The 20,999-nt window shown below is 40.7% G+C and overlaps 1 protein-coding gene across 5 annotated transcripts in view; it reads left to right on the forward strand.

The window, feature by feature from the left end:
• The window catches only part of CPED1 (cadherin like and PC-esterase domain containing 1), a 328,745-nt gene that overhangs the window by 137,895 nt on the left and 169,851 nt on the right, over positions 1-20,999 (forward strand). The window lies entirely within an intron of this gene.

Genomic DNA, 20,999 nt, shown 5'->3' on the forward strand with positions numbered 1-20,999 from the left:
AGAATCCAATAGTTCCAGCTATCACAATCACCTCTACCTGTTTAAAAAACTACTGTTCCAAAATGATTTCTACCAGAAATTTGATTCCAGATGTATTTGGAAGGCCGGAGGATTTTTCCACATACTTGATTACCCAAATCATCTACACAAAGAATATGTCCTCAAGTAACAGAGAGTGAAATTATCACGCTAAACTCAGAAGTCACGGAAGAAAAACATTATGCTGAGGAAATATGTTACATTTTCATGCTTTCCGGGAGTTACTGTTAAAAAAGAAATGTGATTTTAAAATATGAATAGGACAATGATGACATCTTTCAGGCTGAGTGAGAAGCATATATCCAGTTGCATTTTTACTCTAAAGGAGCGAGAAATAAATCCTTATTTCAGGGTCTATAGTGCTTGATCTACAGAACTAAAAAGAAAAACCCCAAAGCATGACCTCTAGGGGCCTAAGAATGGATGTGCAGTAAGACGATCCTTGTACCAACTCTGTGAACTCAGGCCAGTCTTTGGATCTCTCTGAACCACTTTTTCTATCTGAAAAATAGGACTAGTTTCCTGTGGGTTAAATGAGTCTTTTGATTCCTTCTGCAGATATTTATTGGGCACTTCTCATATGCTAGACTTTGTGTTAGGTTCAACTGATAAGGTAACAAACAAAATGAAGGCCTTTCATCCTGGAGTTTATTCTTCTGTTGAGTGGTAGTTTAAATACAGATAAAAACTAATTATACATATACAAAGAGATCCAGATAATAACTTTTTTACAATTTAAAATGCTCAATTTGCATTTAGTTATTACAAAACATTGGCTGTATCCCTCGTGTCGTACCAGACATGCCTGAGCCTGTCTAACTTTGTACCCCCCTCTCCCCTACTCGTGTATTGCTGTCTAACTTACTTCACTTGGCATAATGCTGATTTTTAATGTAGCTAAAGAATGAAGTGACAAAGGATGATGTGTAGAAAGTGATGGAATTGCCCACTTCAGGAGAGGTAGAAAGATCTCCCGGATCAGGTGACATTTGAGCTGGAATTCATGGAGAAGTCTGAGTGTCCTTAGAAGAGCTAGTGGCCAAACATCCCCAGCGAAGGCCCCGTTCCAACGCCCCGAGGTAGAAGAGTCCTGTCATCATCACACTGTCATCGTGTGGTCTGCCTTTTCACACCCACTCGGCCGCTGTGTGGAGAACAGATTGAAGAGGATTGTCAATGGAGATAGAACCGTCAGTTACAAGGCATCTGGGGGAAGAGGATGGTGGCTTGGATGTGTTGGTGAGCCGTGATCTGGAGGAGAGAAACTGATGACCCCTTTTGGAGGGCGAACAAGAGTCGCCGATGAGAGGGAGAGGCTAGATAGAGAGGGTTCAAAGAGGAGCCATCATATGAATAGTGATGCTCTTTGCTGAGACAGAGCGTGCGGAAGGGAGTAGACAGAGAAATGGGAAGTGAGGAAGTTGAGGCAGAAGAGAAGGTCCTGCTCTCTTGGCAGGTCACCCATCCCCATCGTCTGGTTGGTAGGCTCCTTTGCTCCTAACCTGCCTGAGAGTGCCACACAGACTAAATTCTTGTCTTAGAATTTGGTATTTCTTTTCCCCCGCTCACTTTCTTCTGTGCCTTTCTCCTCCCCATCCCTCTCTCCCTCCCGCCATTTCCAACAGAGGTATCCCATCCCTTCTAAGATATAAAGCAATGAGTATCTCAATAACTAGTTGCTCATCCTTTCCAGGGTTAATAGACCAGTCCCAGGTGTCCAGGTACATATTACTGTAAAACAGCCGAGGCAGACGTGCCTTCTCAGTCACTGTGGGTTCAAAGTTTATTTTTGAAAAGATGGTACCTCAACTCCCAGATCAGTTCCCTTGGAGGATAGTTGGAAGATCAAGTGCATTGTACTTTGATAAGAGAGTGAGAAGAGGATGCTTAGGAATCTGAGCACGTAGAAAGGGTTTGGGGTGGAAGCCAGAGTGAGGCTGGACGTGTTTGAAAAGAAGAAGCCAAACCTGAAGCAGCAGGCATTGGACTGAGCGTTCCAGGCGCTAAGAATGAAAAAGCGTGAAGCTCGTAGATCACCTTTTCCCTCAAATGGAAAGTTGAACAAAAGCAATGCACAGAAATTTCTTCTCTTTTTATCAAAAAAAAGAAGAAAACAAGACAATTTAAGCACAGAAAAAAGCAAATTGCTTCTTGACACAACAAATCACCCCTACACATAGTGGCTTTGTGCAACTAACTGTTACTATTTCTCATGACTCTGTGGGTTGGCTGGGCAGGCTCTGTTGATCTCTGCAGGCAGCTGGTGGGGCCGAATGGTCTAGCCTGGCCTCACTCGCATGCTTGCCTGTTGGCTGGGTATTATCTGGGGCCATGTCTTGGCCACATGTTTCTCGTCATCCAGCAGGGACTATGTGTTCTTTTATAAGGTGGCATTGTCTGGGTGCCCAAGAATAGCAAATGAGCAAGGCCTAAAGGCCAAGTTCTTTCAAGTGTTTGTGCAGTGGGTTAAACAGTTGACCCCCAAAGGATATTTTTGTTGTTGTTGTTCAGTCGCCAAGGCATGTCTGACTCTTTGTGACCCCATGGACTGCAGCACTTCAGGCCTGCTTGTCCCTCACCATCTCCCAGACTTTGAATTCATGTCCACTGAATCAGTGATGCCATCCAACCATCTCATCCTCTGTCGCCCTGTTCTCCTTCTGCCTTCACTCTTTCCCAGCATCAGGGTGTTTTCCAGTGATATGCAAAGGATATGTCCGTGTCCTAACAACCAGAACCTGTGAACATAACCTTATTTGGAAAAGAACCCTGGCAGATTTCATTCAGTTAATGTCTCAAATTGAGATCGTCCTGGATTATCCAAGCGGGCCCTAAATCCAATGACACATGCCCTTATAAATAACAGAAAGGCAGAGGGAGATTTGATGTACAGGTAGAGGAAGAGAAGACACACAGAGAAGGTTATGTGAAGATGGAGGTGGAGGTTAGTTACATACCCGCAAACCAAGGAATGTGTACAGCCACAGGAAGCTGGGAGAAATGAAGAGTAGATTGTCTCCTGGAGCATTAGGAGAGAACGTGCCCCTACTGATGACTTAAGCTTAGACTCTTGGCCTCCAGAACTTGAGACAATACATTTCGGTTGCTTCCCCCCCTTATTGGTGGAGTTTTGTTTGTTACTTAATTTTTACTGGGGTATAGTTGCTTTACAATATTATGTTACTTCTACTGTACAGCAAAATGAATCAGCCATACGTATACATATCTATTGTTGTTCAGTCACTAAGCTATGTCCAGCTCTTTTGCAACCACATGGACAGTAGCCCATCAGGCTCTTCTGTCCATGGGATTTCCCATGGCAAGAATACTGGAGTGGGTTGCCATTTCCTCCTCTAGGGGATCTTCCCAACCTAGGGATTGAACCCGCATCTCCTGCATTGGCAGGCATATTCTTTACCACTGAATCACCAGGGCCAATCACAGACTGGTTCAAAATTGGGAAAGGAGTACGTCAAGGCTGTATATTGTCACCCTGCTTACTTAGCTTACATGCAGAGTGCATCATGAGAAATGCTGAGGTAAATGGATCACAAGCTGGAATCAAGATTGCTAGGAGAAATATAAACAACTTCAGATATGTAGATGATACCAATCTAATGGCAGAAAACAAAGAGGAATTAAAGAGCCTCTTGATGAAAGTGAAAGAGGAAAGTGAAAAAACTGGCTTAAAAAGAAGATCACGGCATCTGGTTCCCTCACTTCATGGCAAATCGATGGGGAAACAATGGAAACAGTTGCAGGTTTCATTTTTCTGGTCTCCAAAATCACTGCAGCCATGAAATTAAAAGACTCTTGCTCCTGGGACAGGAAAGATATGACAAACTTAGATAGTGTATTACAAAGCAGAGACATCACTTTGCCAACAGAGGTCCATATAGTCAAAGCTGTGGTTTCTCCAGTGGTCATGTATGGATATGAGAGTTGGACCATAAAGAAGGCTGAGTGCCAAAGAATTGATGCTTTCGAATTATGGTGCTGGAGAAGACTCTTGAGAGTCCCTTGGACGGCAAGGAGATCAAACCAGTCAATCCTAAAGAAAATGACCCCTGAATATTCATTGGAAGGACTGATACTGAAGCTGAAGCTCCAATACTTTAGCCATCTGGTGCAAAGAGCCGACTGATTGGAAAAGACCCTGATGCTGGGAAAGATTGAAGGCAGGAGGAGAAGGGGATGACAGAGGATGAGGTGGTTGGATGGCGTCACCACCTCAATGGTCATGAGGTTGAGCAAACTCCAGGAGATGGTGGAGGACAGGGAAGCCTGTCATGCTGCAGTCCATGGGGTTGCAAAGAGTCAGACATGACTGAGCGAGTGAACAACAACAGCAACACCGGGGCCATGTACACATATCCCTTTTCTTTTGGACTTCCCTCCCATTTAGGACACCACAGAGCACCTATTAATAGAGCACAATGTGTTCCCTTCAGTTGTCTACTTTATACATAGTATCAATAGCGTATATACCTCAACCCCAGTCTCCAGTCTGACTCCAGAGTCGTATGTTGGTTTAAGTCACCATGTTTGAGGTAAATTGTTACAGCTGCCCCAGGAAAAGAAAACAGTTTACATCACCTTTGCTAATGTCCCATTACCAAAGAATATCACATGGCTCAGCCAGGGTTCAGTGAGTCAAGAAATAGACCCCACCTCTGCATGAGAGGAAGTGGTGAGCCGACAAGAGTGGGAAGATTTTGCAGCCAGTCTTTGCAAACTGCCACATCAATGAAAAGAAAGATTTTCACATTAGAGCAGATTAATGGCAGGTTTCGCCAAAAGAATTTCAATGGAAGGACAGAGAAATATTCAAATTAGGGGCAGGAGACAAAGAGGAAAATAGAGGGGAAGGCGTCTTGTCTAATGACTTAGCCCCTGTAGTTGAGGATGAAACTTCTAATGATTGTATGCCCATCATAAAGAAAAGTGGAGGAAAAAATCTCCCTGTAATAAGTGGTGGGAAATCGGTGTTTAATCTCGCTGTCTTCTTGCATGTGTATAATTTTTATGTTTGATCATGGAGTCAAAAATAAAGGAAAAACCATGTTGATGATTTCTGTGATCTTTCATAGTCACTTCAGCTCAGTTGTGTTCTGAGATTGTTGAAAGGGTACCTATGTGCTGGCAATATGGAGAGGGACTCGAGAGAAATGTTGGTTTTTGCCTTCAAGGCGCTCTCCAGTGAGTGCAAAAGACATATGTTGACTGAAAAAAAAAATGTTTCACTGACACATATTTATAAGTAATTCTAATAAGAACTGAGTGCAGTAAATGGCTGGTTTGCAGGAATAGTCAAGAGTCAGAATTATTCCAGTCTGGAGAAAGTGAGGTAGTTTTCATAAAATAAGTGGTATTTTAGCTGAGCTTGGAAAAATGAGTAGAGTTTCTTTAGGAGTAGGGAGAGGATGTTTGCATTTCCTTTGGATAAACATCATGAAGCACGCAGGTGGAAGGTGGGCTATAGACTCAGAAATATGAGCTGCTTTCATTGGCAAAAATGTGTATGTATTCCAGAGTGGGAAGAATCCTAGGGTAGCCTGAAGTAGGAAGGATGGAGAAAGAAGAAAGAGGCAAAGGCCTCAGGATTGTGGAGTCAGAGGGGGAACCAGAAGAGCTAGGTTAGAGTCAGATTGTGAAGGTCCTGAATTTCACGCACGGTAGAATGTAAACGGAGAAGACAATGGCACCCCATTCCAGTACTCTTGCCTGGAGAATCCCATGGATGGAGGAGCCTGGTGGGCTACAGTCCATGGGGTCGCTCAGAGTTGGACACGACTGAGCGACTTCACTTTCACTTTTCACTTTCATGCATTGGAGAAGGAAATGGCAACCCACTCCAGTGTTCTTGCCTGGAGAATCCCAGGGATGGTGGAGCCTGGTGGGCTGCCGTCTATGGGGTCGCACGGAGTCGGACATGACTAAAGTGACTTAGCAGCAGCAGCAGCAGAATGTAAAAGGGGCTTCCCTGCTGGCTCGGCTGTAAAGAATCTGCCTGCAATGCAAGGTCAGGAAGATTCCCCTGGAGGAGGTCATGGCAACCCACTCTAGTATTCTTGCCTGGAGAATCCCGTGGACAGAGGAGCCTGGTAGGCTACAGTCCATGTGGTCACAAAGAGTCAGACACGACTGAATAGACTGAGCATGCACACAGAGAATGTAAAATGACCCCACTGTTATTTTATACATCTGAATGTATTCTCATGCATGATCTCATCTGATACTTTTAAGAACCCTGCGAGATCGGGTGCTATGTTCCTCACACATCCTATGGATGAGGAAATGAAGATTGATGATTTAGTAGAGATGACAGAGCTAACAAATGTGATTAGAATTAGGACTCAGATCTCCAATGAATAAAATATCTCTTAATTACTGCTTCACTCCTTGCAGTATTAGGCCATGGCCTGTGTGCCCTCCATAAAGCATGCTGACTGCTGGACACAAGAGCTCAGTGCAAGTATCTGTATGCTTAAGTTGTCATGCTCTGATGAACTGGAAGTGCAAAAAAAGACATACTTGCTTCTGTAAAAGCAAAGTTGAATATTTATAAAAGAACAATTTAGAAAAACTGCAGGTGGATTAAAAGTGATGTACCAACTTTCAGGGGGCTTCCCAGGTGACTCAGTGGTAAAGAATCCACCTGCCAATGCAGGAGAGGCAGGTTTGATCCCTGGGTTTGGAAGATCCCCTGGAGAAGGAAATGGCAACCCATTCCAGTATTCTTGCCAGGAGAATCCCATGGACAGAGGAGCCTGGCAGGCTACAGGCCGTGGGGTCACAAAAGAGTTGGACACAACTTAGCAACTAAACAACCATAACTACAACTTTCAGAGTTTGAGGGGGTGGCATTGCAAGACATGGAAAGATTCTGCCGAGATTTCTTGGCAAGTATTTTTATATTCTTGCTTTAATTGAGGTTGTAACCCACTCATGGGCGGGGTTTCTGTAAGTTAGATAACTGGCAATTCCAGTCAATTGACCAATAGGTTTGGCTTTGTAAGACTGACAGAGGAATATACATTCATGTTTTCCAAATTAAAATGTTTAAGAAGAGCATATGTCACTTTTGAGCTCTCATATAAAAATAGCTGTCCCTTTGTAGCAGAAATGGTAAAAGGGCTTCTACTGTTTATTATACCACCTTCTTCTGTAAATATTTGGGACACCTAAAAATTAAAAGACGCTTACTCCTTGGAAGGAAAGTTATGACTAACCTAGATAGTATATTGAAAAGCAGAGATATTACTTTGCCAACAAAGGTCCGTCTAGTCAAGGCTATGGTTTTTCCTGTGGTCATGTATGGATGTGAGTTGGACTGTGAAGAAGGCTGAATGCTGAAGAATTGATGCTTTTGAACTGTGGTGTTGGAGAAGACTCTTGAGAGTCCCTTGGACTGCAAGAAGATCCAACCAGTCCATTCTGAAGGAGATCAGCCCTGGGATTTCTTTGGAAGGAATGATGCTAAAGCTGAAACTCCAGTACTTTGGCCACCTCATGCGAAGAGTTGACTCATTGGAAAAGACTCTGATGCTGGGAGGGATTGGGGGCAGGAGGAGAAGGGGACGACAGAGGATGAGATGGCTGGATGACATCACTGACTCGATGAACATGAGTTTGAGTGAGCTGCAGGAGTTGGTGATGGACAGGGAGGCCTGGTGTGCTGCAATTCATGGGGTCGCAAAGAGTGGGACACGACTGAGTGACTGAACTGAGCTGAACTGAACTGGACCTTCATGATTTGAACTGTGCTTCATAAAGATGACTCTGGCAACAATGAAGGAGTAAATGATTTGGGGGTAGGGAAAACAGAAGTTGGTAGTCAATACCACAAAGAGAAGACATCGTTTTGGGCTACATAGAATTACGTTGAATTAGAATACTAAACTATGAGCTTTTAAACTATGCATCATATTTAAATATTCATTTAAAATATCCTATATAAAAGAATGAGTTTTGTTTGAACACTGGTAAGAGAGAGGTATAGATATGAGAGACATATGAGAGAATAGCAGAAGGCTGTGATAATTGTAGCACGGATTTAACAAACTTTAACACTACAGCCTTCATATGTTAGGGCAGTTTGCTCTATCATTTTCTTTATTGTACACCCAGAACTCATTATTTTTATAATGAATGCATTTCCTTTTTTTTTTTTTTTTTGTGATTGACCATGAAACTTAATAAGACCTAAAATAGATGCTCTGCATAAAATATCTGGAAGGTAAGTGGAAAGTATTTTCCCTTTTTACTTTCTTATTCATTTGAGAGTATTTATAGATATATGGGACAGGTTTCTTTCTGTTAAATGCATCCCTCTTTGCTGATTTTGTACTTCATGTTACAAATATTACTAGTTGTAAATATTACCAAATTGCAATATCATTTTCTATTCAACAATTAATAAATGATGGAAAAATTTCCAGATAACCCACAGACATTATTTTACCAGAGGCTTAAAGACGATCTGTGCTTTAACTATAATGGAAATATTGGTGACCTACTTGAACAATGGCATTCATGTAAAGAAAATGAGTAGATATATATCCACAGAGTCCAATGATAAAACCTTTACAACTTCAACTTTTGCTCTTTACTCTAAAATCTCTCTGATCCTTTATATCCTACTGAGAGCTTCTAGAAGGAGCCATAAAGATAACCTGCCAGTTCTGTGAGAAGGTTGAATATAATTCGATCAGGGTTCTTCCATTCAAAGCAAATAATTAAAATTTTATGCTCTGCATAGCTTTTTGTATTTTGGCACCTTGCTCCTGATCAATCCTCTCATATACGTATGAGAAACTTAAAAATTTTTAACCATGAAACTGGTTAAGAATCTACTTTCTGAATTTCCAATTTTAATATATGCTTTAAAGCTTAGGGTTATTAAGAAGTACAAATGAATAAAATTATCCATGTCACTGGAAGCATGACACTTACTTAAAAATTGGAGTTTTGATCTAATTCCAGAGAATGAGTAAAAACTATCCTAATTTAAGTTCAATTAATTTAGTTTTCCTGTGGTTTACCCTAAAGCTAGCCAATTTTCAGTGAGCTAAAACAAATGATGAGAATATTTATGTTCTTAAATCATTTGACTTAACACAAAATTTGTTCTTGATCCTAGGCAATTTGGTTTAAGTTACATAGAAATTTTCTTAGTTTCTAAAAAAACTACACAGATGTTCAAGGTGTTGAATTGATAGTTTAGATGTGTGGGTGTTTGAGAATTGTGACAATTTCAAATACATTTTCCATGAAAGTAAAAACAGATGATTCATTCTTCAGTATTTCAGGGTCCATCCACTTTCCCGGTGGCTCAGATGGTAAAGCGTCTGTCTACAATGAGGGATACCTGGGTTCGATCCCTGGGTCTGGAAGTTCCCTGGAGAAGGAAAAGGCAACCCACTCCAGTACTCTTGCCTAGAAAATCCCATGGATGGAGGAGCCTGGTGTCCATGGGTTTGCAAGGAGTCGGACACGATGGAGCGACTTCACTTTCACTTTCCATTTTCCTAAACCCAGTGTACTCAAAGCCGCAATGGCAGAAGTGATGCTGGGGCTTTGTGGCCAAGTAGATTGGCTTCAATATGAAAATGTCTTCATGTTGGTTACCTCTTAACTGTAAAAACGTTGGCAGATTACTTGTGTTCTCAAGCCTCAGTTTCTTCATCAGTAAAATGGAGATAATGAGCATCAACCTCATAGCATTGCCATGATTATAAACAAAACAGTGCATGAGAAACGCACAGTGTCTGACATATGGTGTCAGCTTGGCTAAGGGTTGGGAAGATCCCCTGGAGAAGGAAATGGCAGCCCACTCCAGTATTCTTGCCTGGAAAATCCTATGGACCGTGGAGCCTTGTAGGTTACCATCGATGGGGTCCCAAAGAGTCGGACACGACTGAGCGACTTCACTTTCACTTTGGCTAAGGTTAGTGAGTATTATTAAGTGTGATATAGAATTATATTCAAATACCACATGAGCATGAAATGAAATCAGTGCTTACATCAGTGCTTAGGTTTGTAATTTAGTCATTGTTACCCTCCCTTTCTCCCATCTTTTTTCCTCTTTTCCTTCTGTTTTTATATATGGGATCCCCCCTCCCCAAATCATGCTCCTTTAAAACATGAAGGAGACTTCTTGCTAAGGTCCAGAATGCTCTCAGCACTTCATCTCCTACCATAGCCCTCTGATGGGCAGCAGATGTGTCCTGTGGACCAGACACGTCCAGAGCTGTGATCCTCAAGTGGGGTATTGTGAGCCTCTGGGGAGCCATGAAGACTCTCCAGGTTCACAGGCCCAGAGATAGTTTCAAGAGAATCAATGCTGATAACTTCACCTTTCACATATACACCTTCCTAAAATTTCATCTCGCTGAGACTGTGCCTCTAAAGCAGGTGATTTTTGCCCCCATCCCTGCATGGACACCCCTCTGCTCTTCAAAAGAAAAACCTAGCACTCATCTATCCCTAATATGACAATAATTGCTCCAGAGTGAAAAAATTCTGCAACCCCTCCCCCAAACAGACACACTTAAATATGGTTTTTACAAAAATTCTGCAACCCCTCCCCGAAACAGACACATTTAAGTAAGGATGTTAATCAATAACTGACAAATCCTCCACAACTCAGGTTGTTTTCAGTTTTTTAACAAAATTAAATATTTCATGATAAATCATTGTGTGTTCTTTTAATATACTTTGGAGGGAGCTCAAGGAGTCAAGTCATGTTGCTCTAAGTAAACCCTTCCATTTACATCTGTGTATTTGTGTGAACAAACATTCTCCATGGTTACACTGAAAATAATATCAGTACCAATGCTGAACCCTTCTCATTCTAACAATAAATACTATTGTCTTCAGTTTAGTTCACTCGCTCAGTCATGTCCTGACTCTTTGCAACCCCATGGACTGCAGCATGCCAGGCTTCCCTGTCCATCACCAACTCCTGGAGCTTGCTCAAACTCATGTCCATCAAGTTGGTGATGCCATTCAGTCATCTCATCCTCTGTCATCCCCTTCTCTTGTTGTCTTACTGGATACAAAAGTCCTTAGTTGCTCAGTCTTAGCTGACTCTTTGCAACCCTTTGACTGCAGCCCACCAGGCTCCTCTGTCCCTGGGATTTTTCAGGCAAGAACATTTTCAGGAAGAACATTCTTCCTCTAAGGGATCTTCCCGACCCAGGGATCGAACCCATGTCTCCTGCATCTCCTCCATTGTAAGTGGATTCTTTACCCGCTGAGCTATTGGAGGAAGCAGTGGATAAAGACTCAACTAACTTAATAAAAAGAATCATATCCATCTAAGGGGTGCATTTTTTTGTTTTAGAAATTATTTAAGATTTGTATGTATGCCTATTTCTGAGGTATTCAGATTCCTTCAGTTACATTTTAAGAGTTCAGTAAATGCTAGGGAAAGAGAATGGTTAGTTCAGAGTAAGACAGACAGATCCTAGCTGATTTTGTAAAAGGCAGAATAATAATATTGATCAAGAACTATATACTTAAATTCCAATGTATTAAAAAGAAGTAGATTTGAATGCATACTTATTCCCCTTTTAATTTGGAAAAGAACATAGATTCTGGATTTCATGTATTTAATTGTGTCCTTAGTTCTATCCTGGATAAAACTGAGTCTGATCTCTTATGTGATATTGATCTTTTAACTTGAAACGATCATTCCCTAGGCTTTGCATTCCATCATATTTGTTGTTCAGTCTCTGTTGTGTCTGACTCTTTGAAACCCCACGGACTGCAGCACGCCAGGCTTCCCTGTCCTCCACCATCTCCTGGAGTTTGTGCAAATTCATGTCCATTGAGTCGGTGATGCCATCCAACCATCTCATCCTCTGTCGTCCGCTTCGCCTCCTGGCTTCAGCCTTTCCCAGCATCAGGGTCATTTCAAATGAGTCGGCTCTTCGCATCAGGTGGCCAAAGTACTGGAGCTTCAGTTTCAGTATGAGTCCTTCCAATGAATATTCAGGGTTGAAATCCTTCAAGATCTGGTCATTTTGGGCTGGCCAAAAAGTTTGTTCAGGTCTGTCCAAAGGTGTAATGCAAAAACACAAATGAATGTTTTGGCCAACCCAGAAAATGTGTCCTTTATTCTGGATTGCTCCTACTAGCATTAAAGCTTGCTGTGTGGTATTTTTCATACTAAACAATATTTCAAGGTTAAATGATCGTTTCTCAATAAAACAGTGGTTCTGAGGAAATGGAATAGAGATGGAAACCATTTCCACTATTTGCAGGAGCTGAGAAATGGAGCAAGGGAGGAAATATTTTTAATTTTGTTTCTTTTGCATAATTTATAACCATTAAAAAGGTGCTTTTTTGGACTTCCATGGTACAAAATTAGCAAGTGTTTAAACATGATTGTTGGAGGCAGTGAGGCTGTGAAAACTGCAGTATTGTTTAAATTTTTTCTTAAATTGTGATAATGTATACATAAGGGCAATGGCACCCCACTCCAGTACTCTTGCCTGGAAAATCCCACAGATAGAGGAGCCTGGTAGGCTGCAGTCCATGGGGTCGCTAAGAGTCGGACACGACTGAGCGACTTCCCTTTCACTTTTCACTTCATGCATTGGAGAAGGAAATGGCAACCCACTCCAGTGTTCTTGCCTGGAGAATCCCAGGGACGGCGGAGCCTGGTGGGCTGCCATCTGTGGGGTCGAGCAGAGTTGGATACGACTGAAGCGACTTAGCAGCAGCAGCATACATAAGGACTTCCTCTGTGGCTCATTGGTAAAGAATCCGCCTGCAGTGAAACAGATGCAGGAGATATGGGTTCGATCGTTGGGTTGGAAAGATCCCCTGGAGGAGAGCATGGCAGCCTACTCCAGTATTTTTGCCTGGAGAATCCCATGGACAGAGGAGCCTGGCAGGCTACAGTCCATAGGATTGCAAAGAGTTGGACATGACTGAAGCAACTGAGCATGCATGCATGCAATGTGTACATAAAATTTACCATCTTAACCATTTTAAGTGTATGGTTCAGTACTATTAAATATATTTATATTGTTGTATGATTGGCTTCCCTGGTGGCTCAAACAGTAAAGAATCTGCCTGCAATGTGGGAGACCCGGGTTCGACCCCTGGGTTGGGAAGATCTCCCAGAGAAGGAAATGGCAAACCATTCTTGTATTCTTGCCTGAAGGATCCCATGGATGGAGGAGGCTCCTCTGTCCCTGAAAAATCCCAGGGACAGAGGAGCCTGATGGGCTACCGTCCATGGGGTCGAAAAGAGTTGGACACGACTGAGGGACTAACACACACACACAATCAGTCTCCAGAATTTTTGCAGAACTGAAATTATATACTCATGAAACAACTTTGCATTTCCCCCTCCCCCTAGCCACTGGCAACCACTATTTTATTTTCTGTTTCTAGGAACCTGACTACTCTAGATACTTTGTATAAGTGAAATCATACAGTGTCTTTTGTGACTAGAGTATTTCACCTAGCATAATATCTTTAAGGTTCATCTGAATTGCAGTGTCTTTCCTTTTTAAGGTTGAATAATATTACACTGAGCTTCCCTTGTGGCTCAGATGGTAAAGAATCTGCCTGCAATGCAAGAGACCTGAGTTCAATCCCTGGATCAGGAAGATCCCCTGGAGAAGGGAATGTCAACCCACTCCAGTATTCTTTCCTGGAGAATTCCATGGACAGAGAAGCCTGGCAGGCTACATCCATGGGGTCTCAAAGAGTTGGACATGACTGACCAACTAACACTTTCACTTACTTTCAATATTACATTGTCTGTCTATTCTACCTTTTGTCTATCCATTCGTCCATGCATGTATACTTGAGTTGCTTCCACTTTTTAGCTATGTGAATAATACTGCCGTGAACAAGAGTGAACAAATAAATCTTTAAGAACTTGTTTCCAATTCTTTTGGCTCTGTATCCAGAATTTGAATTTCTGCATCCTATGATAATTCTATTTTGATTTCTTGAGGAACCTTCATACTGTTTTGCATAAGTGTCTGCACCACTTAACATTCCTACCAACAGTGCTCTAGGGTTCTGATTTCTTCATATCCTTTCTCACACTTAATATTTTATGGGTTTTTTGATAGTAGTCATCCTAATGGATGTGGGGTAATATCTCATTGTGGTTTTGATTTGCATTTTGCTAATGACTAATGATATTGATTTCTTGGTAAAACTCTATTAGTCTTTGCCCTGCTTCATTCCCTATTCCAAGGCCAGATTTGCCTGTTACTCCAGGTGTTTCTTGACTTCCTACTTTTGCATTCCAGTCCCCTATAATGAAAAGGACATCTTTTTTGGGTGTTAGTTCTAAAAGGTCTTGTAGGTCTTCATAGAACCGTTCAACTTCAGCTTCTTCAGCATTACTGGTTGGGGCATAGACTTGGATTACTGTGATATTGAATGGTTTGCCTTGGAAACAAACAGAGATCATTCTGTCGTTTTTGAGATTGCATCCAAGTACTGCATTTTGGACTCTTTTGTTGACCATGATGGCCACTCCATTTCTTCTGAGGGATTCCTGCCCACAGTAGTAGATATAATGGTCATATGAATTAAATTCACCCATTCCAGTTCATTTCAGTTCTCTGATTCCTAGAATGTTGACATTCACTCTTGCCATCTCTTGTTTGACCACTTCCAATTTGCCTTGATTCATGGACCTGACATTCCAGGTTCCTATGCAATATTGCTCTTTACAGCATCGGACCTTGCTTCTTTCACCAGTCACATCCACAGCTGGGTATTCTTTTTGCTTTGGCTCCATCCCTTCATTCTTTCTGGAGTTATTTCTCCACTGATCTCCAGTACCATATTGGGCACCTACTGACCTGGGGAGTTTCTCTTTCAGTATCCTATCATTTTGCCTTTTCATACTGATCATGGGGTTCTCAAGGCAAGAATACTGAAGTGGTTTGCCATTCCCTTCTCCAGTGGACCACATTCTATCAGATCTCTCCACCATGACCACTGGACATCACCAGATGGTCAACACCAAAATCAAATTGATTATATTCTTTGCAGCCAAAGATGGAGAAGCTCTATACAGTCAGCACAAACAAGACCAGGAGCTGACTGTGGCTCAGACCATGAACTCCTTATTGCCAAATTCAGACTTAAATTGAAGAAAGTAGGGAAAACCACTAGACCATTTGGTATGACCTAAATCAAATCCCTTATGATTATACAATGGAAGTGAGAAATAGATTTAAGGGCCTAGATCTGATAGATAGAGTGCCTGATGAACTATGGAATGAGGTTCGTGGCATTGTATAGGAGACAGGGATCAAGACCATCCCCATGGAAAAGAAATGCAAAAAAGCAAAATGGCTGTCTGGGGAGGCCTTACAAATAGCTGTGAAAAGAAGAGAAGTGAAAAGCAAAGGAGAAAAGGAAAGATATAAGCATCTGAATGCAGAGTTCCAAAAAATAGCAAGAAGAGTTAAGAAAGCCTTCTTCAGCAATCGATGCAAAGAAATAGAGGAAAACAACAGAATGGGAAGGACTAGGGAATCTCTTCAAGAAAATCAGAGATACCAAAGGAACATTTCATGCAAAGATGGGCTCGATAAAGGACAGAAATGGTATGGACCTAACAGAAGCAGAAGACATTAAGAAGAGATGGCAAGAATACACAGAAGAACTGTACAAAAAAGATCTTCACGACTCAGATAATCACGATGGTGTGATCACTGACCTAGAGCCAGACATCCTGGAATGTGAAGTCAAGTGGGCCTTAGAAAGCATCACTATGAACAAAGCTAGTGGAGCTGATGGAATTCCAGTTGAGCTATTTCAAATCCTAAAAGATGATGCTGTGAAAGTGCTGCACTCAATATGCCAGCAAATTTGGAAAACTCAGCAGTGGCCACAGGACTGGAAAAAGTCAGTTTTCATTCCAATCCCAAAGAAATGCAATGCCAAAGAATGCTCAAACTACCGCACAATTGCACTCATCTCACACGCTAGTAAAGTAATGCTCAAAATGCTCCAAGCCAGGCTTCAGCAATATGTAAACCGTGAACTTCCTGATGTTCAACCTGGTTTTAGAAAAGGCACAGGAACCAGAGATCAAATTGCCAACATCCACTGGATCATGGAAAAAGCAAGAGAGTTCCAGAAAAGCATCTATTTCTGCTTTATTGACTATGCCAAAGCCTTTGACTGTGGATCACAATAAACTGTGGACAATTCTGAAAGAGATGGGAATACCAGACCACCTGATCTGCCTCTTGAGAAATTTTTATGCAGGTCAGGAAGCAACAGTTAGAACTGGACATGGAACAACAGACTGGTTCCAAATAGGAGTAGGAGTATGTCAAGGCTGTATATTGTCACCTTGTTTATTTAACTTATATGTAGAGTACATCATGAGAAAAGCTGGACTGGAAGAAACACAAGCTGGAATCAAGATTGCTGGGAGAAATATCAATAACCTCAGATATGCAGAGGACACCACTCTTATGGCAGAAAATGAAGAGGAACTCAAAAGCCTCTTGATGAAAGTGAAAGTGGAGAGTGAAAAAGTTGGCTTAAAGCTCAACATTCAGAAAACGAAGATCATGGCATCCGGTCCTGTCACTTCATGGGAAATAGATGGGGAAACAGTGGAAACAGTGTCAGAATTTATTTTTCTGGGCTCCAAAATCACTACAGATGGTGACTGCAGCCATGAAATTAAAAGACGTTTACTCCTTGGAAGGAAAGTTATGACCAACCTAGATAGCATATTCAAAAGCAGAGACATTACTTTGCCAACAAAGTTTCATCTAGTCAAGGCTATGGTTTTTCCTGTGGTCATTTATGGATGTGAGAGTTGGACTGTGAAGAAGGCTGAGTGCCAAAGAATTGATACTTTTGAACTGTGGTATTGGAGAAGACTCTTGAGAGTCCCTTGGACTGCAAGGAGATCCAACCAGTCCATTCTGAAGGAGATCAGCCCTGGGATTTCTTTGGAAGGAATGATGCTAAAGCTGAAACTGCAGGACTTTGGCCACCTCATGCAAAGAGTTGACTCATTGGAAAAGACTCTGATGCTGGGAGGGATTGGGGGCAAGAGGAGAAGGGGACGACAGAGGATGAGATGGCTGGATGGCATCACTGACTTGATGGATGTGAGTCTGGGTGAACTCTGGGGGTTGGTGATGGACAGGGAGGCCTGGCGTGCTGTGATTCATGGGGTCACAAAGAGTCGGACACGACTGAGCGACTGATCTGATCTGAATGATATTGAGATCTTCTCATATGCTTGTTGGTACAAACTGTTGTTAATTACTAATATACTTCTTTACTTTGAGAAAATGAAAGCTCCCCTCTCCCACATTAATATTGAGAGAAATTCTGGTAAACTTTAATAAGATACAATCCTATTAACTACTGAAAATTCAAAATATTGAAATATCAACATTCTGCTAGAGTTTCCCAGTTAGTCAAGAACATGACTTAAAAAAAGAACCCTCTAATATTGGTTAATCTTTCATCCCATGTTTTAACTCATATTAAATTTTCTTATCTTAGAAATTCTCTTGAACAGCTGTGAGCTTGTATTTTTCAACGATTTTATTACAGGTCACCAGAAGAATGCTCATCTTCCCTCTCTCCTGAGATGGAAATGAGAGATACACATGTTGTCTGTCGTAGGGAGAAAATTTGTTATCCAGAAGCTCCAGTGAGCTATTTCTTTTATCAAAGTCTCTGTGGTTTCTGTAATATTATACTTAGGTTTATTTACTCAACAGTATTTACTTAATACCTGTCCTGTGTTAGATACTGGCCACTCAAAGATAAAACGGTACAGTGTCTGCCCTGACAGAGCTCACGGACTGGCGGTGAGAGCATCACGATGGACAGTTAGCAGGTTTAACAGAACAGCGTCTTTTGCCACCGAGAACAATTTGCCGAAGATCTCATGGGTGGATCAAGGAAATCAGCTGGGTGAAGCCCAGAATTTAGTGCAGGAGGGGCTGTGAAAGTGGAGTCGGAGAATGAGGTGAATATAAGGGCAACTTAGAAATATTTTAAGATATCAAAAACCTAACTGAAGTTTTCCAACAAATATTTTGAAGTCCATCCTCAGTTTCTCTTGTCCTTCCATTTTTAGTTGATTATTTCAACCCATTTACAAATATTTCAGGAAGTTCCTTGAATGGATAGATGTGAAAATTACAAATACCTTGTTGGTTTATTGCTTGAATTTTACACAAGTACAAACCAATGGTGATGCTTTAACTGCCTGGTTTTACAGCCCTGATCCTACAAGGTCATTTTGTACATAATTTGTTTTGCATTTAATTTGTATTTCATTTTTGCACTGACGTAGGAAAATTTATAGTTCATAAAACAGTTTCATGTCTTGTGAAACATTTTAAGATCTTCTTTTGTTCATTTTTACCTCACTACCAAGGCACTGCTTTCCCTGGGATCTTATAGTCTCATGTTTAGGTAATTTAAAAACATCTATTAAAAGTCTTGATCTAGAGACAAGGATGTCTCCATGATATTTGAGTTCATGGCTGACTTTAACTTAGCAGTGAAAGTGAAGATGTTATTTCAAGTAACATTTGTGCTTGGGTTAAGGAAGCTCCTGAGTGAGAAGTGGGTTCTGATAACTTTGAATGGAATTACTATCAAATAATCTCAGATTTGACATTGTCTCATGAGATCATTAAACACATTTCTCTTTTTCTACATGTGAGCACATTGAGATACATAAAACTCAGGTATTTGACCAAGAAAATACAGTTAGTATAACGAAAAACAAAATGAGCAGACACTCAAAGAATTCTTCCACTTAGCCTCCCTGGATTAGTTTCAATAATTGATATAACTATTTTGCCCTCTCTGGACAACCTGCTGAAAGTTGATGATTAAAAAAAAAAAAAGTATTTGCATAAGTCTACTTTCACTTCCTACATATGTAGTTTGCTTGCCACAGTACTAAATAAATTAAAGAAGCAACTCATCTAAAATCTTCTTTGACTTGAAGGACTTAGATAAGTGGAAATACATGTAATGAAATAGAAGGAAATGGATATAGAGATAAAGACTGGTAACAGAACAAATAGAAAAATGAAAGAAGTCTCTTTTTTTGAATTGTGCTTTTTAAATATCACTGCTATCTCTTCCCTCCACATTTCTGTTTGTAATGGCAGCTGTGTCTTGTCCCCCTGCTACATGATTGTAGGTTGAGGGTAGTTCTCCTCTTAGCAGTCTGAGTTTTAGGGAAATGGGAGGAAAGATTTTGGTCCTTCAGTTCTCTGCTTTCATTTCTCCTGGGACACGTATGGGATCTATTTTATTGAAAGGCTTATCAGATATATTTTAAATGTTCATCTTTGAAGGAATGCTGTGGACTTTTGTTTTAATTAATAAAATAAGCTAATGTGTACTGAGTATTTGATGTCTGATGGGTGGTGGTGGACTTTTATGTGAGAGTCCATTCTCTGATTTAATCCTAGCAATACATCTATAAAGTTACTGTTAGTAGACTCACAAGGCCTCGAAATTTACAGGCACAGAATCAAAGTTGAACCTGGGACTTTTAGCCTCTAAATCTATAGAGGCTACTGTGCTAAGTACCTTGTCCTCCGAAGTTCAGCACACAGTGCTTACACACGCGAAATTACCTGTGTAATTCTGGAATTTACATGCGAAAATTAATTACAGTCAAAAATTAAGAAATATACATTTCCACAGTAGAAGAATAAATACAACCCTAAACATTAATTTGCTAATTATTTTTCACCATGGAGGATATAATTTGATAATCAATCTCACAGATCCTATGTGTTACACAAACGTTTCCAACCTTCTTAAATTATTAACCTTGACCCCTGTGATATTCAGAAAACATATAAATGGGAAAATGCAATAATATTATCAGTAACCCTTTCTATGTAATATGGTGAACTGAGTGAAATGTGATGAGTTACTTTTCTTTGGAAAAACATGTTACTCTGTTTTGACTCAAGGGTGTTGATACTTTTAGTGTTAGCCTGGATTTGTTTTCTTTTGATCCTACAATTACTGCATTCATTTTCCTTAGTCCTCAGAGAAGGAAAAACATCCCAATTGCCAAATGCTAATGACGTGTTTATAGGGTCTTAAAGTGTATATCTCATTATGTTTCTGTTTTTCAGCTGGGAAAAGTTTATGAAGTCAGCATTTGTTTCTCTTAGGGGAATTTTGCTTGTGTATTTTAAAGATACATTTACCATCTCCCTCAGGTGATTTGTGCCAGTATCTGTCCTTCATTATTAGAGCAACCAAAGTTTTTCCCTTTGCAGTCTTACACAGCTTAGATAAATTTAGTCTGTTCTTCCAAAAATATTAATAGTATACCTGCTGCATGTTTTTTCTGAAAATATTTTTTGTTCTTCATTTTTGAAAGTGTATGCTTACCCAGAGACAGTTTATGAATCAATATGAGGTTTATTTTATACTTTTTAAAAAGTTTGACTTGAGCCTTGGTGTTGAGCATTCTGAAGATATAGTTTTGTGGTTGTGATTGTTTTAATATTTAAGCAAATAAAAATAGCTATTTGTGTTTCTTTGAAGGCATAAACCTAACATCCTGCCCATTTTTGTAATGAGGCCCCATTCTCTCCAGTCATACAAAGCCTGAAATGAAAATTTCAGGACACTGAGATTTTCTTAGATTCTTCTCTGGTTGGCTAGAGCTCCCACACCATGAAGAAGAAGAAGCAATTTTGATGTAGTTCTTTTCGTTCTCATACAAAAATCATGCAGGAAAGGAATAATAATAAAAAGCTTAGACTTAAATTTTGTATTTTACAGTGACTTCTGATTTGGCAACTCTCTTGTTGGTAGGTTGTAACTCATTTTAAAGAAAAGAGACAAAAATTCAAAGTGAGTTGCAAGTCCAAGTTTACCTAGATGAAGTGTCCCACGTTCAACTTGGCAGTTCGATCACAAGCTCTGTGATA

This window comes from Bos javanicus, chromosome 4, assembly GCF_032452875.1.
Source record: "Bos javanicus breed banteng chromosome 4, ARS-OSU_banteng_1.0, whole genome shotgun sequence".
Lineage (NCBI taxonomy): Eukaryota > Metazoa > Chordata > Mammalia > Artiodactyla > Bovidae > Bos > Bos javanicus.